The following is a 22,432-nucleotide window of genomic DNA, read 5'->3' on the forward strand; positions in this document are numbered from 1 at the left end:
AGATCTGGTCTATTATGTGCTACAGTTTGATCTGTGAGCACAGTGCGATCGATTATTATTATTTTACTTATTAAGCCACTTATCTACATCAACAATTAACACTATTTTTTTGACTTTTTTATTCATAGATATAAATAATTAAATTAAATTAAATGTATAAGTTGTTTATAGTTTATTACCCCATGACAAAAAGCCGAAAAATCACATGAAAAATCGAAAAATTACTGGGCGCTATTTTTTATTTGGAATATCTGGGGGAAGTCAGTCGAAAGGCCTTATAATCTCGTGGTTATCGAAACTTTTACTATGTCATGACATTTAAGCAAAAAAGGGACTTTTTTCATTAATTTAAATATTGTGAAAAAACTACGCATTCTAGATAAAAACGTTTAACGAACGACTGCCTTGAAAGTACTTTCTCTTTAAAATGAGATTTTAAAATGAGAAAGACCTTTGCTAGGGCTTTGATGAAATGAGACGTCGAATATATAAAAATAAACGGCGAAAAAAACACAATTCGTCAAACTTTCCATGTATGGGTTGGTATCTATAGGCTGGTATAACGTTATTTCTGTATGCCCTACGTCTTCAGACAGGAAGATACAAACTCAAACACATAAAGCCAGCGAATGTGTCCTGCTATTTCCACTATTCTAGTGTAATGCTGTAAAAAGCACCACCTATTTTGATAGCCTTAAACGAAAACGACTTTCGTCTTCTGTCTTTTTGAGCTGTATGAACTGTATAAAAGATTTACAAATTTCAGCAAGAGCTTTGCTACGGCTTTGATGAATTAAGACGCCGAATATATAAAAATAAACGGCGAAAAGAACACGATCTAATCGGGAATACAATGAAAATTAGTCGGGAATGCAATGCTAAATCTCTTACCCTTGGATCTTCTTTTGGATCAGCTAGTAATATATTTCAATTCTCACGCCTATCTTAATTAAAAACTCAGTTAATATATTAAAATTACTGTGGGCGAAGCAAGAAAACGAATTAAAAAGAAAAACATTAATTGCTTTATCCCGAGGCAATTGATCATCATCAGTGGCGTTACAGCTCTTTATGAGCCAAAGCCTTCTTTAGAACAATCCTCCATTCGCCCCTGTCTCTGGCAACTCTTCTTCATGCTCTAATTCCGATAGACTTCAAATCATTCTCTAGGTTGTCTTGGTACCTAAGTCTCGGTCTTCCTCTTCTTCGTTGTCCGATCGGCCCTCTTCGGTCAAAAACTTTTCTGACTATGGCATCTTCCTCTCGTCTGATTACATGACCTATCCATCTGAGGCGTGCTACCTTAATGAATTTTACAACGTCAGGTTCTCCAAACCCGAGGCAATTGAACTGTGTAAATAAACAATTGGATTTTGTTTATTCCACTAGAAGAGACACTATAGTGTTTCTCTTCGAAAATATTTAAGACGAAAATTTAAAGCCTTTTACAGAGCGGGAAAAATGCTACCATAAATAAGTAATAAGTCCTATTTGCACCGCAAATTGACAGATCACAGATTACCGCAAAGTCACCAGTGCACTTAAAAATGTTTAAAACGGTAAACGCCAGTAGTAGTCCAGATGAAATACGTTCATTTAATATTTTTGTTATTAATCTGTCAAATAAACTTATCATTCTTACTTACTTTACATATACACACGAACTATTCTCTGCTTTCCACTTATAGCCACTAGACTAACTGAAAAGAGTAAATGTATGACTTTTAATATAAATTTATTCATGCTTAATTAATCGCGGAATTAATTGATGTAATTTATAAATATGATAAATTATTTTCTCTATAAATTTGAATAGCTCGCTACATGTTTTTTTACTTCATATAATATATGAAACCATGTCATACGCGACAGATAAGTTTCAAATTCCTTGTAACCATAATTAACACATTGTTCCGTGAACTTACGCCTGCGAATGCTTTAGCGTGCGTAAAGAAAAATGTCCGTCACGAAGCGAAAAAATATTTGTATTATATTTATTACACAAACAATCTTCCGGCACGAAACAGATTCCAGAAGTAAATGCTATAACAAACCACATAATTATTAGTTATTCTAATCGATTTATTAAAACAACTTAATAATATTATATTCTGCGGTCGAAAACGGTAGAGATCTGAAATGTTTTCGTGTATACAGGAATGCTACGGTGATTAATTTTAAAAATAGTTCACTTCTTTGTCAAATTAAATCGGGATAGCATTAGCTAAATCCTAACTCATATATTTGGCAAAAATTATAACCTACCGTCTTGTTCGAACCTTCGAACTTAAAATGAGTATTGCAAAAGTAATTAGTATAATTGTCTTATCTATGGTAACTATGTAGTGCAAGCATATCGATATTATGGGCAATGTACAATGCACAAACTACGAACCGGATTGATACTATGAAGACGACCATTAGAAACAAAATTAGGCTTATTAGAAATAAAAAACAAAAATAGACTTTATTAGAAACAAAAAAGGAATGAAAGGGACAATCAAAATTAGGCAAATACATACTAATCTACAGTGGAGTCGCAAAAGAAAACAGAGCCAAAGAACGTGTAGCCTTACTAATACACCAAAGATACCAAAATCACATCCAAGAGAGTCAATACATATCAGCAAGAATTGTAACAGCAAAGATAATAATGGCGAAGTAAGACCTGAACATCATCGGACTATACGGCTCAGAAAATAACAAGCCTCAAACAATAGTGGAAAATCATGAATGTCTTGCTTGTGTAAGTCCATTTCAAAAGGTAAAAGAAATAATAAATTAGACTTACTCACAATCAATTTAATTTAACTAATCAGACGACCGGTTTCGCTTTCTACAATATGCAAAGCATCTTCAGGTCACGATACAAAGTTAAATAAATGCTGAAAATAATAAACCCATATTAGGGTGTTGTCTAATAAAGATAAAACAAAGATAGGTGATATAAATTATATAAATTACAGTAATTATGCCAATATTACATGTCTGTGGTTTTTCAAAATGAATAAAATGTTTAAGCAGACAAGGTAAGACCCACAAATTGGTAAATTAGTCTATTAAACTTTAATGAATTAATAAATAAACAAATAAATAAAACATTACTTACATGCCGGTACTCTATTAATTGATGGTTGAAAGAACATGGTTCAAACTATCTTGTATGTTGATTGGAGAACTCAAGTCAACTATTGTAATTGTTTAACAGTAAACGGGGAAGTTCTTGAGGAGACAGATTTTATCCAATGAAGTAGAGATAGGTAAATGTAATTGTTTCTTTGATGAAAGTAATGTTCTAGACCGTTAAGTTCTTTAAAGGTATTTATATTTATTCTGGAGATATATTTATGAAATGTGTGTTATTTATTAAGATTTTTATTTTGGTTTTGAAAGGTGACAGTTGTGAGACAATGAATAAGAATATATGTACAAATTGTGTGGGTGTGCAATTATATCAGCTTGTAATTATCAAATTTCTTTGATAAAGTTATGTTGCAATATATGGCAAATGGTTGTAAAGTCCAATATATAAAGTTAAAAATTAAAATTGAGACACTTTAAGACACACAGAAAACACACAGAAAACACTTAAAAAACGGAACGAGACAGACATTAAATTTAAAAAGGGGGAGGATTTTAAAAGAACTACATCTCTTACTTGTGGACAATAAGTTTTTTATGTTATATATCAGATTTTAGAGGTAAACTTGACAAATGTAGGTTAAAGTGTGACAGTTCTTCTTCTATTTTAAATGCTGTAAGTTAAACTGTAAGTTAAGCTAAATAACACACATTTCATAAATATATCTCCAGAATAAATATAAATACCTTTAAAGAACTTAATAGTATAGAACATTACTTTCATCAAACAAACAATTACATTTACCTATCTCTACTTCATTGGATAAAATCTGTCTCCTCAAGAACTTCCCCGTTTACTGTTAAACAATTATAATAGTTGACTTGAGTTCTCCAATCAACATACAAGATAGTTTGAGCCATGTTCTTTCAACCATCAATTAATAGAGTACCAGCATGTAAGTAATGTTTTATTTATTTGTTTATTTATTAATTCATTACAGTTTAATAGACTAATTTACCAATTTGTGGGTCTTACCTTATTTGCTTAAACATTTTATTCATTTTGAAAAACCACAGGCATGTAATATTGGCATAATTACTGTAATTTATATAATTTATATCACCTATCTTTGTTTTATCTTTATTAGACAACACCCTAATATGGGTTTATTATTTTCAGCATTTATTTAACTTTGTTTCGTGACCTGAAGATGCTTTGCATATTGTAGAAAGCGAAACCGGTCGTCTGATTAGTTAAATTAAATTGATTGTGAGTAAGTCTAATTTATTATTTCTTTTACCTTTTAATAGTGGAAAAGTTTTATGACGAATAACTCCAAGTAGTAGATCAAGTCAGAGGAAGGATGATAATATTGGGGGATTTAAAGGCCCCAATAAACAATCAAGTAATACCCGGAATTAACCAAAAATATAATAAGAATATTAATGACGAAAATGGAGAGCTGCACAAATAACAAACTTAGAATAAACAACACATTTTTTGACCAAAAAGACCAACACAAATATACATTTAATAACACCTGTGAACAAAGACCTGTTATAGATTATGTTATAACCAACAGAGATATATATCCATCGAAAATAATCGACGTAAGATGCCTCAACTCAGCAGGACTAAATACGGAATCCACGGAATATTTATTCAAAAAAAGAATATCAGGAAAATTACTGGGAATCAAATATTAGAAAACGATAACATCGAGGAGAGCTGGAAAAAACTCAAAAATAAGATAATTAACGCAGCAACAGAATCACTGGGAGAAAGGAAAGTAACGAACACTAACATATCAAAAAAGAAAACCCCATGGTGAAAAGAGGAAGTGAAAACAAAGTGTGAAGAAAAGATGAAAGCCTTTTTACAGTACAGAACACAACAAACACATCAGTCATACAACCACTATAAACGAATCCTTTAGTTAGACAAATAAAAAGGGAACACTGGCAGAGTTTCTCAAAACAGATGGAACACGACTTTTACGGAACACAACAAGAAATATGGGAAATGATCAGAGGAAAAATAAAAGATATGAACAAATCAATAAAAACAAAATAAATTCAAAAGGAAACATGGGCAGACTACTTTCCATCCCTATTTGCTAAAGTTGTCGACAATGAACACCAGAGGTGACAACAACTGAAGAAATAAATATTAAGAAGGAAGAGGTAAAGTAAGCATTAAGTCAATTAAAAAAAGAAAATCACCAGGAGAGGACAGACTACCAAACGAACTCCTAAATTACGGTGGACCAGATCTGACCAAACAACTATTAAAACTAATTTAAAAATTAATAGAACAAAACAGAATTCTTCAAAAATGGAGATCATGCATGGTAATACCTCTCTTCAAAACCGAAGACAAATCGGACCCAGAAAATTACAATTAATTTATTAAACACAACATACAATCAAAGTAATAACAAGTCAACTGAATAAAATTATAACACTAGCAGAAGAACAACAAAGTTTTAGGTCGGGAAGATTAAGCACCGACGCTATATTTATAATGAAGCAAGAGAAATAATCAATAGAATACAATAAACCTCTGACCTTAGTGCAGGATTCGTTCTTCGTACTCCCGGCGATAGTTCCCGAGGTAGTTTAAAATGCCCTCTCGTTGTTGAGTCTACGACAAATGCCTACCTGCTAAACCAGACCATCCTCTGTGATCCAGATATTCGGAAGTGGAATGGCCCCTGTAAGGCCAGCATTACTTCCGAAGCACTACCTTCATTCATTCATTCTACATTCATCCATATCCACACTCCATTCATCAGCAAGGAGGCCGCCTGTCACGTTCCAGGTAGCGCGTAGAAGACTCTCATCACTCCTAGTACGACATCACTCCCAGACGGGCATTTCCTCCTTCCCCACAGTCTGACTCACGCATTCTAACGAATACAATATAAAATACAATAAATCGGCATATCTATGTTTTGTGGACCTTAAGAAGGCATTTAATCGGATCAAGTTAAACAGTCCTTTGTTTAACCTGATTATGGATGACATAATAAACAAAGTTAGAACTAAAAAAGGATACCAAATGGGAGAAAAACAGCTTAAAATAATTTGCTATGCAAACGACGCAATACTACTATCTCAGAGTGAAGATGACTTACAACGTATGCTGTATCAATTTAAAATAACCACCAGAAAATTTAAATGTCAATTTCTTAAAAAAAAAAACAAAATGCATGGTTATAACAGCCAATTTACTAAGATATAAGTTGGAGCTCGAAGGTCAGATAATACATGAAGTGATGGAGTTTAAATATCTAGCCATCACATTATCTACGTAGTTACGGAAAGCTTGCAACAATAGTGGAAGATCAACTAAATAGAGCAAACAGAGCCGCAGTTTGACTGAATGAAACAATACGGAGAAATAAAAATATCCGAAAAGAAATGAAAGGCAGAATTTACAAAACAGTCATCAGACCAATAATAACAAACGCCGCAGAGACACAACCTGACACAGAGAGAACAAAAAGGATGTTAGAAACAGTAGAGTGGAAAACACTTGGAAACATTGAAAGTAAAACACACGGGACAGACCTAGAATTATAGATGTACGACGTAGATGCAAGCATCAATAATTGGGTAAGAAATAGAAGTGTAAAATGGAACGATCATAATATAAGCCGAATTACAACAAATACAGTAGTAAAGACAGCCAGAGATCGTTCCCCAATAGGAAGACGATATTAGTCCATGTTGTGAGACCGCTCCCATAAGAAAAATGTTTTTGATTCGGCTTCTTTACGGAGTCTTGTTAAAAAATGTCCCCTTTAAACAAAACTGAAGGGTGTCGGGCAGAATTTTTGGGAAGAAATTGTTTAAACAGTTTTTTTAATAAATTGCAAAAATCACCTTTTTTGCTACAAATAATATTTTTTAGGTTCTACTGTCACTATGTGGTGCGTCTCTGTCGCACTGTCACTGTTAGTAAGAACTTGTTGTTTGGCTTCGTTTAAAAGATGTAACTGTTGTTGAATTAGATACCTTATGGAATTATTTGTATATAGTTACTTTATTGTATGTACTAAACTGAGGGCACAGTATATTGCTTAAAAAGAATTGCTTAAAAAGCAGTATGTTTCTTAAAAAGAATTAGTAGGTTCACTCTGCCGTCAGTCCTTTGTTCTTCATGATCCATTTTTTTCACGCGCAAATAAATTACAGTTTTTGTTACAGTGCTCAATATAATTTTTAATACACTGCTAGAAAATAAATAGGAAAAGTGTGAATTGTGGCGACCTAAAATTTAATAAGATTTTCGGAATAATGAATACTTTCCTTAATTCCGGCTTCAACATCCTCTACCGCTTCTTGAAATATTTTCTTAGAGTATATGTTAAACAGCAAGGGTGATAGTATACATCCCTGTTGGACACTACATTTGATTTTGATATCATCGGATTCTCTTACCTCTGATATTTGATATTTTTTTTTCTTCTTCTTCTTTGTCTTTGTAAGCAATTCTGCTTGTTCATTGGCGGATTAATACCTCTATGGAAGGTTGTCACTCCATCTTTTACGCGGTCGTCCGATACTTCTTCTGCGGATTGGTGACTTATCTCTTGCTATTTTGACGACACGGGTCTCTTTCATTCTACTTATGTGGGTATTCCATTCTTTTTTTTATTTTGTGTCCATTCATTTATACACTGTACGTTACATTTTCTTCCAATGTCTTCACTTCTCTTTCGATCCCTCAGCGTATTTCCTGTAATTCTTCTCAGTATTCTCATCTCTGCCGTTTCCAGTAGCCTTTGCGTTGTGGCTGTGTCTAGTCTTGTTTCTGAGGCATATGTCATTATTGGTCTTACACTGGTTTTATAAATTCTTAATTTCATATCAGTGTTAATGTGTCTGTTTCGCCAGTAGTTTATTAAGGCATCCTGCCAGTCTAATTTGCTTTTTGCACTTGATCAGTCACAAGTCTCCAAAGCTAGACAGTGTAATTCCCAGGTATTTTATTTCCATTACGTGTTTAATACTGATGCTATCAATTTCTATTTTACATCAGGTTGGTTCTTTGTTGACTACTATTGTTTTAGTTTTCTGGGATGAAATTGTCATATTAAATTGTGGACCAGTCTTTGCAGATTGTCTTCATTTTTGGCTATCAATATTGCATCATCTGCGTAACAGAGTATTTTGATTTCTTTGTTTCCCATTCTGTATCCTCTTACTTTGTTAATGGTTTTTGATAATTTCATCCATGATCAAATTGAAGAGCATGAATCAATGAATCCCCTTGTCTTATTCCGCTGCCTATTTCTATAGGTTCTGTAAGTTGTCCATCTATTTTGGCATTTTTGGATAGTTTTTATAATATTTAGGGAAACTTCTCTATTATACAGAAGATGGATTACATTTTTGAGTCTTTCTGTCAAACACTTTCTTTAGGTCTATCAGACACAGAAATGCTGGCCTATTATACTCTAACGATTTCTCAGTTATTTGCTTTATAACGAATATTGCATCTGTACACGATCTTCCACTACGAAAACCATGTTGTTTATCTGCTAAACTTATCCTCTGATTTATTAGCACTTGTAAAATTTTAGTTGTAAGTTTTAGCGTAGTATTTAAAAAGTTTATACCTCTATAGTTTTCTGCCTGTTTTTATCTCCTTTTTTGAATAGCAGAATAATTTGTTCGTTCTTTCTCCATTCTTCCGATATCTTTTTTTTTTGATTGTGAAAAGTATTAAGCAATATAAAAACTGTAATTGCCCAATTGATTTTTAAATTTTCTCAAAAGACAAAACATACCATTATAATCCCCTTACCAACTATAGCAGCCAAACATAAATCAATATTTTACCATTTTAAAATATTTTTATAAAAATTCGTCGATGATGGGTATTCCCATATTTACGTGTTTTCGGGTGATCATTCCAATATCATAACAACTTATCGTTTTAGTTCTACCTAAGTGGTGAAACTTGTCTTGTAAATATAAAAATAAGTAAACACAAAGAACTTTTGTCAAAAACATAGCTTAAATTTATTCATTTTATTTTAATAATGGAATAACTAATGCTCGGATTATAGGGAAAATGACTTTTTTGCACATTTTGCCCTTTTTCATAAATTCCGCATATATGTGCCTTTAAAAAAAATTTATTTATTTTTCTTCAACCACTTAGGGTTATTAGCATAAGAAAAATACAAAAAGTGATAAAGACATACATAGGCATATACAAAATATCAAAATTACATAATAAGGTATACAATATATATATATATATATATATATATATATATATATATATCTATATATATATATATATTTATATATATATATATATATATATATATATTTATATATATATATATATATATATATATATATATATATATATATATATATATATAAAGTAGTTAGGTATTATTGACTGACACGTTATGTAAAATAAAGTTTTATTTTGGGGTTGCCGTCATTAATAGGGCAGGAAAGTGAAACTCTTTGTTCTTTATCTAGCTTTCGCAAAATTTATTTGCTTCTTCAGGATATGCTAAAATATGGTATCAGTAAATACAATGAAATTAAAATTAAATAGCATTGTATAAAACTAGTATAAAAACTTACAACATGAGGTTAATCCATTAAATTTTCAAATTTACAAAACATTAAAATTAAAAAACAAATAACTTAAGTTTTAATGTTTTGTAAATTTGAAAATTTAATGGATTAACCTCATGTCGTAAGTTTTTATACTAGTTTTATACAATGCTATTTAATTTTAATTTCATTGTATTTACTGATACCATATTTTAGCATATCCTGAAGAAGCAAATAAATTTTGCGAAAGCTAGATAAAGAACAAAGAGTTTCACTTTCCTGCCCTATTAATGACTGCAACCCCAAAATAAAACTTTATTTTATATATATATATATATATATATATATATATATATATATATATTTTATTTATTGATGTATTGTGTTAAATCTTATTAAAAAAGTTTATAGATTTTAAGAATTCTATCAATATGTATTTAGATTCTCCTAGAACTGAGTATATTGGACAGTCAATCAAAATGTGCTTCAGTGTCACTTTAAATTCACAAACAAAACACACTGGTTCCTTTTCTCTCTTCAACAAGTATTCATGTGTTATAGAATTGTGACCTAATCTGAGATGTGTTATTAGGACTTAATGTTGTCGGTTTGAAGGCCAGAAGTCCATGGAAGGACGGAAGATTTTATTTCTATCAATTTAGTGGTGTTTACATTATTGGTTTTGCCAAACATCGTGCAATTTTGCTTTTAAGTAGGGTTTAAAATCTAAATGCACTGTTAGATTTTCCACTGATGCGGCTGTACTGGTTACTGCGGACCTAGCTAGACTATCTGCCTTTTCGTTACCATTTATGCCAACGTGTGACGGTACCCAGAGGAACTCTACTATCAAATTGTTTTGGTATATACGGTATAAAATTAACTTAATCTGCTGTAATGTTGGATGAGAGGGATAAATCTGAGGTTTAATTAAGGTTAAGGCCCTAACCTAAAGGTTAGGTTAATTATGGCCAATAGTTCTGCTGTAAAAATACTTGCCACAGAAGACAATTTCTAGATGGAATGTTCATGTGATATCACAAATCATGCTCCTATTCCATTTATGGTCTTAGATGAGTCCGTGTATGTAAGATGGTATTTTTTGTACTGTATGAGAACACGGAGAAAGTGAGTTTTAAAAAAATTGGGTATTACGTTATTTTTGTTATATGCTGTAAGTTTAAGGTTACAAAGCGGAAAGGGAATTTTTTTTTTAAAATTGTATGCTTCTACTCATGATATTATTCATACTACCATAAATAAACTTTAGGTAATTAATAAAATATCAATGCTTTGTTTATAATAGATTTCTAGGAAAGTGTACCTGATTCAGACTGGAGGCTTAACTATTGTAAAATACCTAACCTTCTTCACTTAAAAAACAATTATCAGTGGTATAGTCGGTTTCTGTATCAGAGTTTCGTTTTGTTGCGTATACCGAAAAGCAAAGAAAGCATATTTTAAAAAGTTTTAGACGTTTGTTTAGAAAGATGACTTTCAAGTTAAGTGCATGGTTCGAACCATATTCAGAACTTTCTCGAGAAGGAGGTAGAGCATTTTTTTAAACCATACGGCAAATCCTTAAGTTTTATTTTTTTTTCTCTTTTTATCATCCCATAACTAAATTCCAAAGTGGTATTAAAATTCTAATTATTGTTTTTTTTTTAATTTCAGCTAGTAAAAAATACTTTATTGAACAGCATTATAAAACCCCACTTCATAAAGGTGATTTAAAAAAAGATTAATTGCTCTGTTATTTTTTTAAATATCTCTACGGGATAATTTAAGCAGTTAAAAAAAAGGAGGACATCTTTAAATTTGATTTTTGCCAGATGATGATCATTACATCCAATATTCCTTTGTATAAAGTTAATCACCTTAGTTTTAGGTTCTTTTTTAAAAAACATTTTAACAAATCCTTACCAGAGGAGAGTACATTGAGAAAATAAACTATGGAAAAATACTATGTGGAAAGTATTTTAAAAATTAAGCAGGAGTTAGAGGGCAACTTCTTGCATATTATTGTGGATAAAACGTAGATGTATATAGGAGGTATAAAGCTAATTTGATGATTGAAATTTCAAACGAAAATTTTGTCAAAAAATCTTATTTAGTTGCCATTAAAGAATTGGAAAAAAAACAAGCAATTTAACTATAAGTAGATTTTTTGAAGATATATAAGATATAACAAACCTCTTTTTACCCAACCCTGTACTGTTGACTAAATAGTTTAAATGCTTTCAGACGCTGTAGCATATGTTAAAGGCTGCTGTTAATTTAAATATTTTTTATAATAACTTAATTTTATTGCACTTTTGTACTCCAGGAGGTATATATAATTGCAGAAGAAATAAGAAATTAGCTTCCGTTGGTGAATGATTTTATAAATTTTATGAAAAAAGTTTTCGTAAAGGCTCTGTTAACGGTGCAGATATATAAAAAAATACTTCCCGGTGTCCCTTTGCCACCTAAACCAGTCACTGTCCAACCAACCAGCGTGACAATGACACCATTCTATTTGATACCACCGAACTTCCGATCAACTACATGTATTTTTTGGCTATAAAAGCCAAACCTGGCATACAGGTTGTGCTGCTGCTGCACGAACCTTAACTCAAACTACTGCTCACCAACTCCCAGGTTTGATTTTAAACCCAGTTCTGCCTCTTCTGTCTGAAAAAAGCAGAAAGAAAAAAGTTTTCAAATTTCGGCAAGGTACTTTCTGACTTCTGGGCCTAAATTGGATGTGGCTTCGCCCGCTATCAACGGACCCATAAATAATTTTTTTAAACTTGGATCTATGTGTGTGGAATGGCACAGCAAAGGGTTTAGTAAAAGCTTGGTGCCTCTCTCTTGAAGGCTAGATAGAAGTTTTTGGCATAGGCTCTGAGCTGCACTATGTTTTAGGGAGAGTTTTTACAATAACCTTTCGATGATGAACGCAGAAGGGATTGCAAGGTTAGCAGTAATCTACTGGGAAACTAAGATCTCCTTTGTGGCAACATCGAAAGGCTGTAAAATGCTTACAAGCAAGCATTCTCAGTGCTTTTCTAATTGAGGGATCTGCCAATATTGCAGCTATGTAAAATGACATTAGTGCGAAGCTTTGAAGCATACAGTAAATGGCATTCCAAGTAGTTGGTATGGAATAGAAGTTTTTCCATAAACACGTTGCTACCTTTAACAAAAGTGATTATGGTTTTAACTTCGCTAATTTTTTTTAATACCGCATTGTTTATATGCTCTAGACCATCTGCAACAACTAAATTTAATATGTGTGCAAAACAATGCAGGTTTTTGCTCGTTCCGGGCAACTTCCTTACTCCAACTATTCTTTGAGGAGCCAATTATTGAGAAGTAAAAAAAACCGATCTTAGGTTATAACCGGTAGGTTTTTCTCATCCCTACTACAAAGCCATCCTTAGGCTATAATAAAGTCTATAAAAAAATTTGTTAAAATCTTTTATAAAAGGTATATAAATTAAAAAACCCAATCGGGCTATGTCATGAAGACAAAACGTTTTCGGAATCCATATTCCATCATCAGTGTCTAGGTGTACATATTTTGAGCCACTAAATATCTGGGTAAAAACCCGTTAAAAATTATAGGTTACAATTTAGTTTGCCATTTTATCAAATCCACTGATAACTTTAACATCCTAATATATAAGACTAAAGACTAATGTATAAGACTAAAGACCTAATGTATAAGACTAAATAATGTAAACTAAATTGTCCACTATACTTTTAACGGGTTTTTACCCAGATATTTAGTGGCTTAAAACATGTACACCTAGACACTGATGATGGAATATGGATTCCGAAAACGTTTTGTTTTCATGACATAGCCCGATTGGGTTTTTTAATTTATATACCTTTTATAAAGGATTTTAACAAATTTTTTGTGATACATGGTATACAGCCAGCTACAGGAACTTAGTTTCCTTGTCATCATCATCTTTGGCTCGACAATCCTCTGTGGATCTTGGCCTGCTCTAAGATTCGTCGCCATTCTGTTCGGTTTCTGGCAACATGTGCCATCTTCTGATTTTTAATATCCGTAAGTCGGTTTCAACTCCATCTAACCACCTAATTCGCGGTCGGCCTTTGCTTCTTCTTCCTACAGGTGTTCCTGTGGTTAGCTTTTTAGCAATCGTATTTTCTGGCATTCGTATTATGTGTCCAGCCCATCTAAGTCGCTGTGTTTTAATGAACGTTATGACATCTGGCTCATCAAAGAGCTGATACAATTCAAAATTATATCTTCTGTGCCACTGCCCTTGGTCGTTTATAGCTCCAAATATTTTGCGGAGTATTTTACGCTCAAATATTCTCAAAAGTCTTTCATCTTTCTGCGATAGAGTCCATGTTTCTGCTCCATATGTGAGGACCGGCCTCAGCAATGTTTTGTATATAATAATTTTAGTTCTTCTTTGAATGTTTCTTGAGTGGAAATGCTTTTGGAGTCCATAGTTTGCCCTATTTGTAAGATTTATTCGTCTTTTGATTTCTTCGCTTGTTTTATTGGTAGCAGTCAATAGCGACCCAAGGTATGTAAAAGTTGTCAACACGTCCAAAGGTATGACTTCCAAAGACTGTTTCTCGTTCCTCATTTGCTATCGGATCTTTGTAACTAACATGTACTTGGTTTTGTTTTCGTTGATGACTAGACCGACCTGTTTCGCCGCTGTTTCCAATTCTAGGAGATATTGCTCAACATCTCGCTTGCTACGCCCTATTATGTCAATGTCATCAGCATATGCTAAGACTTATATCGATCTATTGTAAATAGTACTGCCATCCCTAATTCGTGTATCTCGGACTGCCTTTTCTAAGGCAATATTAAATAGGAGGCAAGCCAGAGCATCACCTTGTCTGAGTCCATCCTTTATCTCAAAGGATCTAGAATTCTCTCCCTGTATTCTAACAGTGGCTTCTAAGTTAGACATTGTCATTCTCGTTAGTCGGATAAGTTTCTCTGGTATACCAAACTCATGCATTGATTGGTATAGCACTGTTCTCTTGGCACTGTCGTATGCGGTCTTGAAGTCGACGAATAGGTGATAGGTTTTAATATTGAATTCTAATGTTTTCTCGAGAATCTGTCTTATTGAATGAATCTGGTCAATTGTTGATTTTTCTGGAGGGAATCCAGCTTGATATTTACCAACTATGCCCACTGTGTAAACTTGCAGCCTTTCGTAGAGAATATTTGCTAGTATTTTGTAAGCAGTTGTTAACAGGGTTATACCTCTATAGTTGTCACACTGGAGCTGGTCACCTTTTTTATGTAACGGGCATATCACGCCTTGAGACCATTCACAAGGCATGGTCTCATTATGCCAAACAAGAAGTAAAAACTTATGCAGTGTCTATAGTAGGGCATCGCCACCATTCTTGTAGAGCTCACTGCAAATTTGATCAATTCCTGGTGATTTATTATTTTTAAGCTTTTTAATGGCTTGGGCAACGTTTTCGATGGTAGGTGGTCTTTCGTTTGGGTTAAAAGGATTCCAATCATTTCGATTTGCTAGGGTGTTATCTGCTTCTTCGATATGATAGCCAATAAATTTTGCATCGAAAAATTCAACCCATCTGTTTAGGATTGAGGCCGTATCATTTAGGATGTTTCCTTCTACATCCCCTCAGCTCCTTATTCTTGGCTTAAACTCTTTGCGCATTTTGTTTAGATTTTAGTTTCTTTGTGCAAGTCTATAAAGCACCAATACTATAGAGGGATCCAATTGGTGGAAAAATACACAATGTTTTCCTTTTTAAAAGTTAAAAAAACCGTCGAACTGTCTTGTTGGAACCCCTGTCTATTTACAAGATTGTTTTTGGGCTGATAAAACCTTCTAAGGTCATTAATAAATGATCTGATTACCATATTAGTATGTTTCTTGTCAACAGCAAGAGGTGTATCATTATCCTCAATGAAATACTGGCTTAGCACACCGTTTTCTGACACTATTCACCAAATCGTCACATACACACTATGTAATAGTTTCTTAACAATAACGCCTAGCTTTTCAAAAGCAGAAAAGTGAGCTGTTTGGCGATTGATAAAATTGTCTAAATAAATGTGACTTTCCTAAGAGAACCACATGTTAAGCAAAAAATCTGGAGACTCGTATATTATGGCCAAATTCGTGCACAATATTCAATCCACCAAGGCGTGATTGAGGATACGTCCATGACTTTCGTTTGTGGACTCAGTTACTGGTCTACAAGACCTAATTATAAAGTTTTTTTTCTAAAAATAACAAATATTTATAAATGTAGATTTCCCATAAATTCCCTTGTGTCTTATATAAGACGTTAAAATGTTTATTATTATATGGTTAATTTTATCTGCATTTTGATATATGTAACAAGGATGAAGTTTACATATAATATGAAGAAAGTGTTGCCGGAATAAAATTTATATGATTTGAAATTCCTGTAATAAACGTTTATTTAAATAATATATGCGCGATTAAATATTAATTAATATAATTTTTAAAACTAACTAAGGGATTTAATTAGAACACACCTGGATAAATTAATATGTTTACTGAAAGTAATGTTACATACTTGTTTTCCTTCTCTTTCTTTCTTTTTTTTTTTTCTTATTATTAAATGGGTTCTTGTCATATCAATATAATTAAGAAAATTAATTAATTTAAATAATCAGCATCTATGCGAGTGATACCTGTAAGGTGCTGATATTTCTTTCTGGCCTTTCATAATATTTTTCTTATTAGTGTTTTTTATATTCCGATTATTAGCCTACAATATAATAATTTTAAAATTACTAAATAAAAAGAGATTCTAATTATATTATTATCATTACCATATAAGGAATTACATCCTATGGTAATATATGAGTTAGGCATGTTCACATATAGTTAGATCAATTGTTAAAAGGAATTTCCTCTGTGACTCTATATTATATATATATATATATATATATATATATATATATATAATATATATATATATATATATATATATATATATAATATACGCAACATTTTTTAAATAAATTATCGAATAGTGAATTTAATTCAAATAACATTTTGGTAATTTTTGACATAAATAGTTTATTTACGAATGTGCCATTAGCATTGTTTAAATAGGACCCATTAGATAAGACTTTAAAAGTCAAGACAAAATTAGAGAGTGATGATACATTGGCAACTAGTATATCAGCTATAAAGGAGTTATTGATATTATGTACTGAAAATACCTATTTTCAACAAACTAGTGAATTCTATAAACAAAATTTTGGTCTAGCAATGGGCTCTAGTTTATGTCCATTATTAGCTTATATATTTATGAAAGATTTTAAAACAAATATTATTTCCAAACAAAATTTTAAACCCACAGTATGATGAAGATACGCAGAATATGTATTCTCAATATGGCCTCATGGAACACAGTTGTTGGACACATTCCTGAATGATATAAACGATATAGCAGAGACAACAGAAAAGAAATATAATACCACACTACCTTTCCTTGATGTTTTAATGTCAAATGAAGCTACTGGATATGAGACTGAGGTGTATAGAAACCCAACATACACCAACAGATATCTAAATTACAAATCAAATTACATCAGTATTAAGAGGGGAATCATTAAATCCTTATATAATAGAGCCAAAATTACGTGTTCTAACAAAAATTCATTCTTAGAGAAGAAACATTTGTCAACATCTGTTTTATTAAAAAATGATTATCCCTTGTCATTTATAAATAAGGAATTTTTAAGAATAGACTAAATGGAACAGAAAAATAAGAAAAAACCAGGAAAAAACCTTAAAAAAAAAGAATAGAACAACTTAGAACGGGATCCTCCAACATTCACAAGGAATAATAAGTACGAGAAAAAAAGTACTCTCCATTTAGTAAGGAATTTTATTTTTATTTTTTGAAGGGTCACTATTGTAACTAATCTCATCATTCCTCATCAAATTATGCCTCTTTGATGTAAATAAAAATTTCTTCAAATAATGGACTTTCCCAGATTATTTTCGAAAGTGATTGAAAAATGACATCATTGATAATATAAAAATACCCAGCATTATTTCAAAATAGTTATTATCACATAAATATACTTATTAAAATCCTTTGTAAAAGGATTTTAATAAATTTCTTAATATATGGTATACAGCCAACTACAGGGACGTAGATTCCTTGTGTAACATAAATATACGTTTTTAACCAAACCATAATAATATGTTTAAAATATCAATAGTGTTATTTTTAATGTTCAGAACTGTGTTATTTGACAATAATAATAAGTTTGAAAGTTCGTAAATAATGTTGTCTACGGAAGAAAAAAGTTTTTTAGTCAAGCTCTGTATCTACCTCTTATTTTCGGTTTAGGTTGATAAATAGTACAAGGATTAAATTTGTCAACTAACTATTTTCGGAATATTTCAGACACCAATAATACTATATACAGTGTATCAATTTTAAAACTTTCAATGGGCTATATCTCACGAACAAAAGCTGATATGGAAAATACTTGAAACTGTTTCTAGGATAGTAAGGGGGAACTTAAATGACATGAAAGGGAACTCACCCCCATCACCCCCCTAGGCCCCACCCATCACAACCAAAAAAGTTTAAATTTCCAACTCCTACCTGTAATACATAATTGAAAAGACTAAAAAAAACTATCCAATGGTATAAATATTAATTATACAGGGTGAAGCAATAATTGTGAAACTTTGGCTTCAATGGAAAATTTAATGAGGCTTTTGTTGAACTGCAAATTTGTTAGAAATGTTAATTAAGTAAATGTTCAAAGTGGATTCCGTTGTTTTGTAATCAATAATAAAGCCTCTTTTCAAATTCTGCACGAACTTTGGCAAATGTTGTTCTAGTAATGGCACGACATGCTTGCGTAATTCTTTCTCGCAATTCCCCAAGTGACGCAGGTTGAGTTTTGATAAACAACTGACTTAGGGTAACCCAATAGAAAAAAGTCAGGTGGCAGTGAGTCTGGTGACCTCGGTGGTCACTCAATATGACCTCTCCTTCCAATCCGTTTGTTCAGATAATTAGTATCCAACCAGTGCCTAACTAGAGCTGCATCGTGAGGAGGTGCTCCATCTTGTAAGAAGTGCAGCAAATCGTCGTCTAGAGCTAGATTGCCTTGATCGTCCCTTTGGTTCTCTAATTCATGCACAATTAAAGGTTCGATAGTGTTTTCCAGCATATCGAGATAAATGTCGCCACTTAAATCGCCTGGTATGAACAAGGGGCCAATTATAGCATCGCCTAATATTCCTGCCCAAACATTCAGTTTCTCAGGATATTGAGTGTGACCTTCTCTGAATCGATGCAGGTTCGCATCATTCCAGTACCGACAGTTTTGTTTATTTACATTGCCATTCAGCATAAAACTATATTCATCAGTGAAACAAATGTTTTTTAACATTCTCGGTTCAACGCGAATTCTTTCAGTCGTGAGTTCACAAAACACAATTAGTCGGTCTGGTTGATGGTCTGGCGATGGTCGATCATCGTCTAGTTCTTTGTACGGGTGAAACTTATGTAATTTCAACACCTTTCTAACTGACTCATGTGAAAGTCCTGTCATTGCAGATACTTGACGTGTTGATGCAGTAGGCTTTATTGCAAAATTTCCAAGGACCTCAATTTGGGATACTTCATTTAGTAATCTTGGGGCATCCCTTATTTTATTTTGCACTTATCCCGTTTCTTTTTCAACTAAACGTACACGTGCCTTACGTTTTTTTTCCAGATGCCTTTCATGGAATATTTGAGCTGTTCGTAAATAACACTGGTTCTGGAGAGCAAAGATGAAAATAATCTCCACGCGTTTAGGTATACTGTAAACCTTCGTGACAACTATAGCTGAATGACAGTACCGATCATACAAATAATGAATACTAATGACATTTAAAATTCTCAAATAAACCAAAAATTATTGAATCTGACAGAACCCAAAAAACAGATGTTTTCAACTTGTTTTGCAAAAACGGCAAATTAAGTGTTTATTTAACAAAAAAAATTCCGACAGCCACTTATCATTAAAAATAATAGTCCGGGAGATAGCATTACAAATACAAAAGTCATAGTAAGCCGGCTGATATTAACACCCTTACGCAACCATGTCGCGCTATTACTAGAACAACATTTGCCAAAGTTCGTGCAGAATTTAAAAATAGGCTTTATTATTGATTACAAAACAACGGAACCCACTTTGAACATTAACTTAATTAACATTTCTAACAAATTTGCAGTTCAACAAAAACCTCATTAAATTTTTCATTTAAGCCAAAGTTTCACAATTATTGCTTAACCCTTTATAATTATTATTTTTACCATTGGATAGCATTTTTTATAGTCCTTTCAATGATGTATCACAAGTAGGGGTTTGCAATTTAAACTTTTTTGGTTGTAGTAGGTGGGGCCTAGGGGGTTGATGGGGGTGAGTTCTCTTTCATGTCATTGTAGTTCCCCATTACTATTCTAGAAACAGATTCAAGCATTTTTCAATATCAGCTTTTGTTCGTGAGATATAGCCCATTGTAAGTTTTAAAATTGACACACTGTATAATATATAATATGGTATTGTAAAAAAACTGCAAGTGTGCTTGATGACGGAAAAGATAAAGATGGGCAAACAAAAACACGGCAGACTATTTGTAAAGTAAATGTTTGACAATCAGTCTTATTATTTTCTCATTTTTTCATTTAAAGTGAGTATGTATGAATCTGGCAGGCAGACTAATAGAATAATTGTTCGACGAAATTAGTCTCGTTATTCTACACTTTATAAGAAAAGTTCATAACCAGCATTATGAACATTTCTAAAAAGTGAAAAATGTGAAATAACGAGACTGATGTCGAACATTTACTTTAGACTACTATCGAATATTTACACAAATTTGGGACTTCCAAAGCCGTAGTAAACAAAGATCTGATGCAAAACTAAATATAAATAGGAAGAAGAATTTAATGCTAATTCTCTATCGTTGTAGAATCATTGTATTGCAATATGATTAGCCCAGTTTCATTGGTAATATCTAAGATTGTGACCAATGTCGGTTTCATTTGTCGGGTTAGAAAAATAGACGGAGAGATAGAATTTAGTCTTTCCAACGACCACAAAAGGTGCAATCAATACAATTACATAGTGAAAAAATTACAGTCTGGTGCATGGTTTCTGGGAGAGAAATTATGTAGCCTTCCTTCATTGAGGAAAACGTTTTTTCGTCGATTGTTAATCAAAAGCGCACCAATGCTCTACTTGTATATTACCTACTTAAGTTTGAACACGTTTGAAGATGACCTTCGGACGGTTTTTATATCCAGAAACCAAGGTACTTTAAAGCCTCTTGTAGCTAGTTTTTCAGCAAGATGCGCACAGCAGGTTACAAGAACCTACGAGAAATGTTTTATTTTTTTTTCATCTCACTCTCTGGACTAAACATCGTCAGATGCATTTATTTGAGGTGTGCTAAAGGCTATGCTAGATAACCCTTCGTGAAAGATCTAATAGTTAAAAGAAAAAATATGACATATGCAACGTGAGTTAGGCATGTTCACATATAGTTAGATCAATTGTTAAAAGGAATTTCCTCTGTAACTATATATTATATATATATATATATATATATATATATATATATATATATATATATATATATATATATATATATATACGCAACATTTTTTAAATAAATTATCGAATGGTCAATTTAATTCAAATAACATTTTGGTAATTTTTCACATAAATAGTTTATTTACGAATGTGCCATTAGATGCCATTAGATAAGACTTTAAATATAGTCAAGACAAAATTAGAGAGTGATTATACATTGGCAACTAGTATATCAGCTATAAAGGAGTTATTGATATTATGTACTGATAATACCTATTTTCAACAAACTAATGAATTCTATAAACAAAATTTTGGTCTAGCAATGGGCTCTAGTTTATGTCCATTATTAGCTTATATATTTATGAAAGATTTTAAAACAAATATTATTTCCAAGCAAAATTTTAAACACACTGTATGATCGAGATACGCAGATAATGTATTCTGAATATGGCCTTATGGAACACAGTTGTTGGACCCATTCCTGAATGATATAAACGATAAAGCAGAGACAACAGAAAAGAAATATAATACCACACTACCTTTCCTTGATGTTTTAATGTCAAATGAAGCTACTGGATATGAGACTGAGGTGTATAGAAACCCAACATACACCAACAGATATCTAAATTACAAATCAAATTACATCAGTATTAAAAGGGGAATCAATAAATCCTCATATGATAGAGCCAAAATTACGTGTTCTAACAAAAATTCATTCTTAGAGAAGAAACATTTGTCAACATCTGTTTTATTAAAAAATGATTATCCCTTGCCATTTATAAGTAAGGAATTTTTAAGAATAGACTAAATGGAACAAAAAATTATGAAAAAACCAGGAAAAAACCTTAAAAAAAAAATAGAACAACTTAGAACGGGATCCTCCAACATTCACAAGGAATAATACGAGAAAAAAAGTACCATTTACATTAAGGTTTATCAAAACAACAACTCTCCATTTAGTAAGGAATTATATTTTTATATTTTAAAGAGTCACTATTTTTTAACTAATTTTTTTACCATTTCTCATCAAATTATGCCTCTTTGATGTAAATAAAAAATTTCTAAATAATGGACTTTTCCAGATTATTTTCGAAAGTGATTGAAAAATGACATGATTGATAATATAAAAATACCCAT

General features: G+C 32.0%; 1 protein-coding gene across 3 annotated transcripts in view; it reads right to left on the reverse strand.

Moving 5' to 3' along the window:
- Window positions 1–22,432, reverse strand: part of LOC140445628 (dopaminechrome tautomerase-like) — a 153,089-nt gene that overhangs the window by 101,026 nt on the left and 29,631 nt on the right. Inside the window, exon 2 of one of the 3 annotated variants that reach the window (XM_072537834.1) lies at window positions 1,647–1,700. The exons of the other annotated variants lie outside the window; for them this stretch is intronic. The gene's annotated coding sequence lies outside the window, so the exon portion shown is untranslated. The remainder of the gene's footprint in view (window positions 1–1,646; window positions 1,701–22,432) is intronic. 3 annotated transcript variants of the gene reach the window in all.

This window comes from Diabrotica undecimpunctata, chromosome 7 (genome assembly GCF_040954645.1).
Source record: "Diabrotica undecimpunctata isolate CICGRU chromosome 7, icDiaUnde3, whole genome shotgun sequence".
Lineage (NCBI taxonomy): Eukaryota > Metazoa > Arthropoda > Insecta > Coleoptera > Chrysomelidae > Diabrotica > Diabrotica undecimpunctata.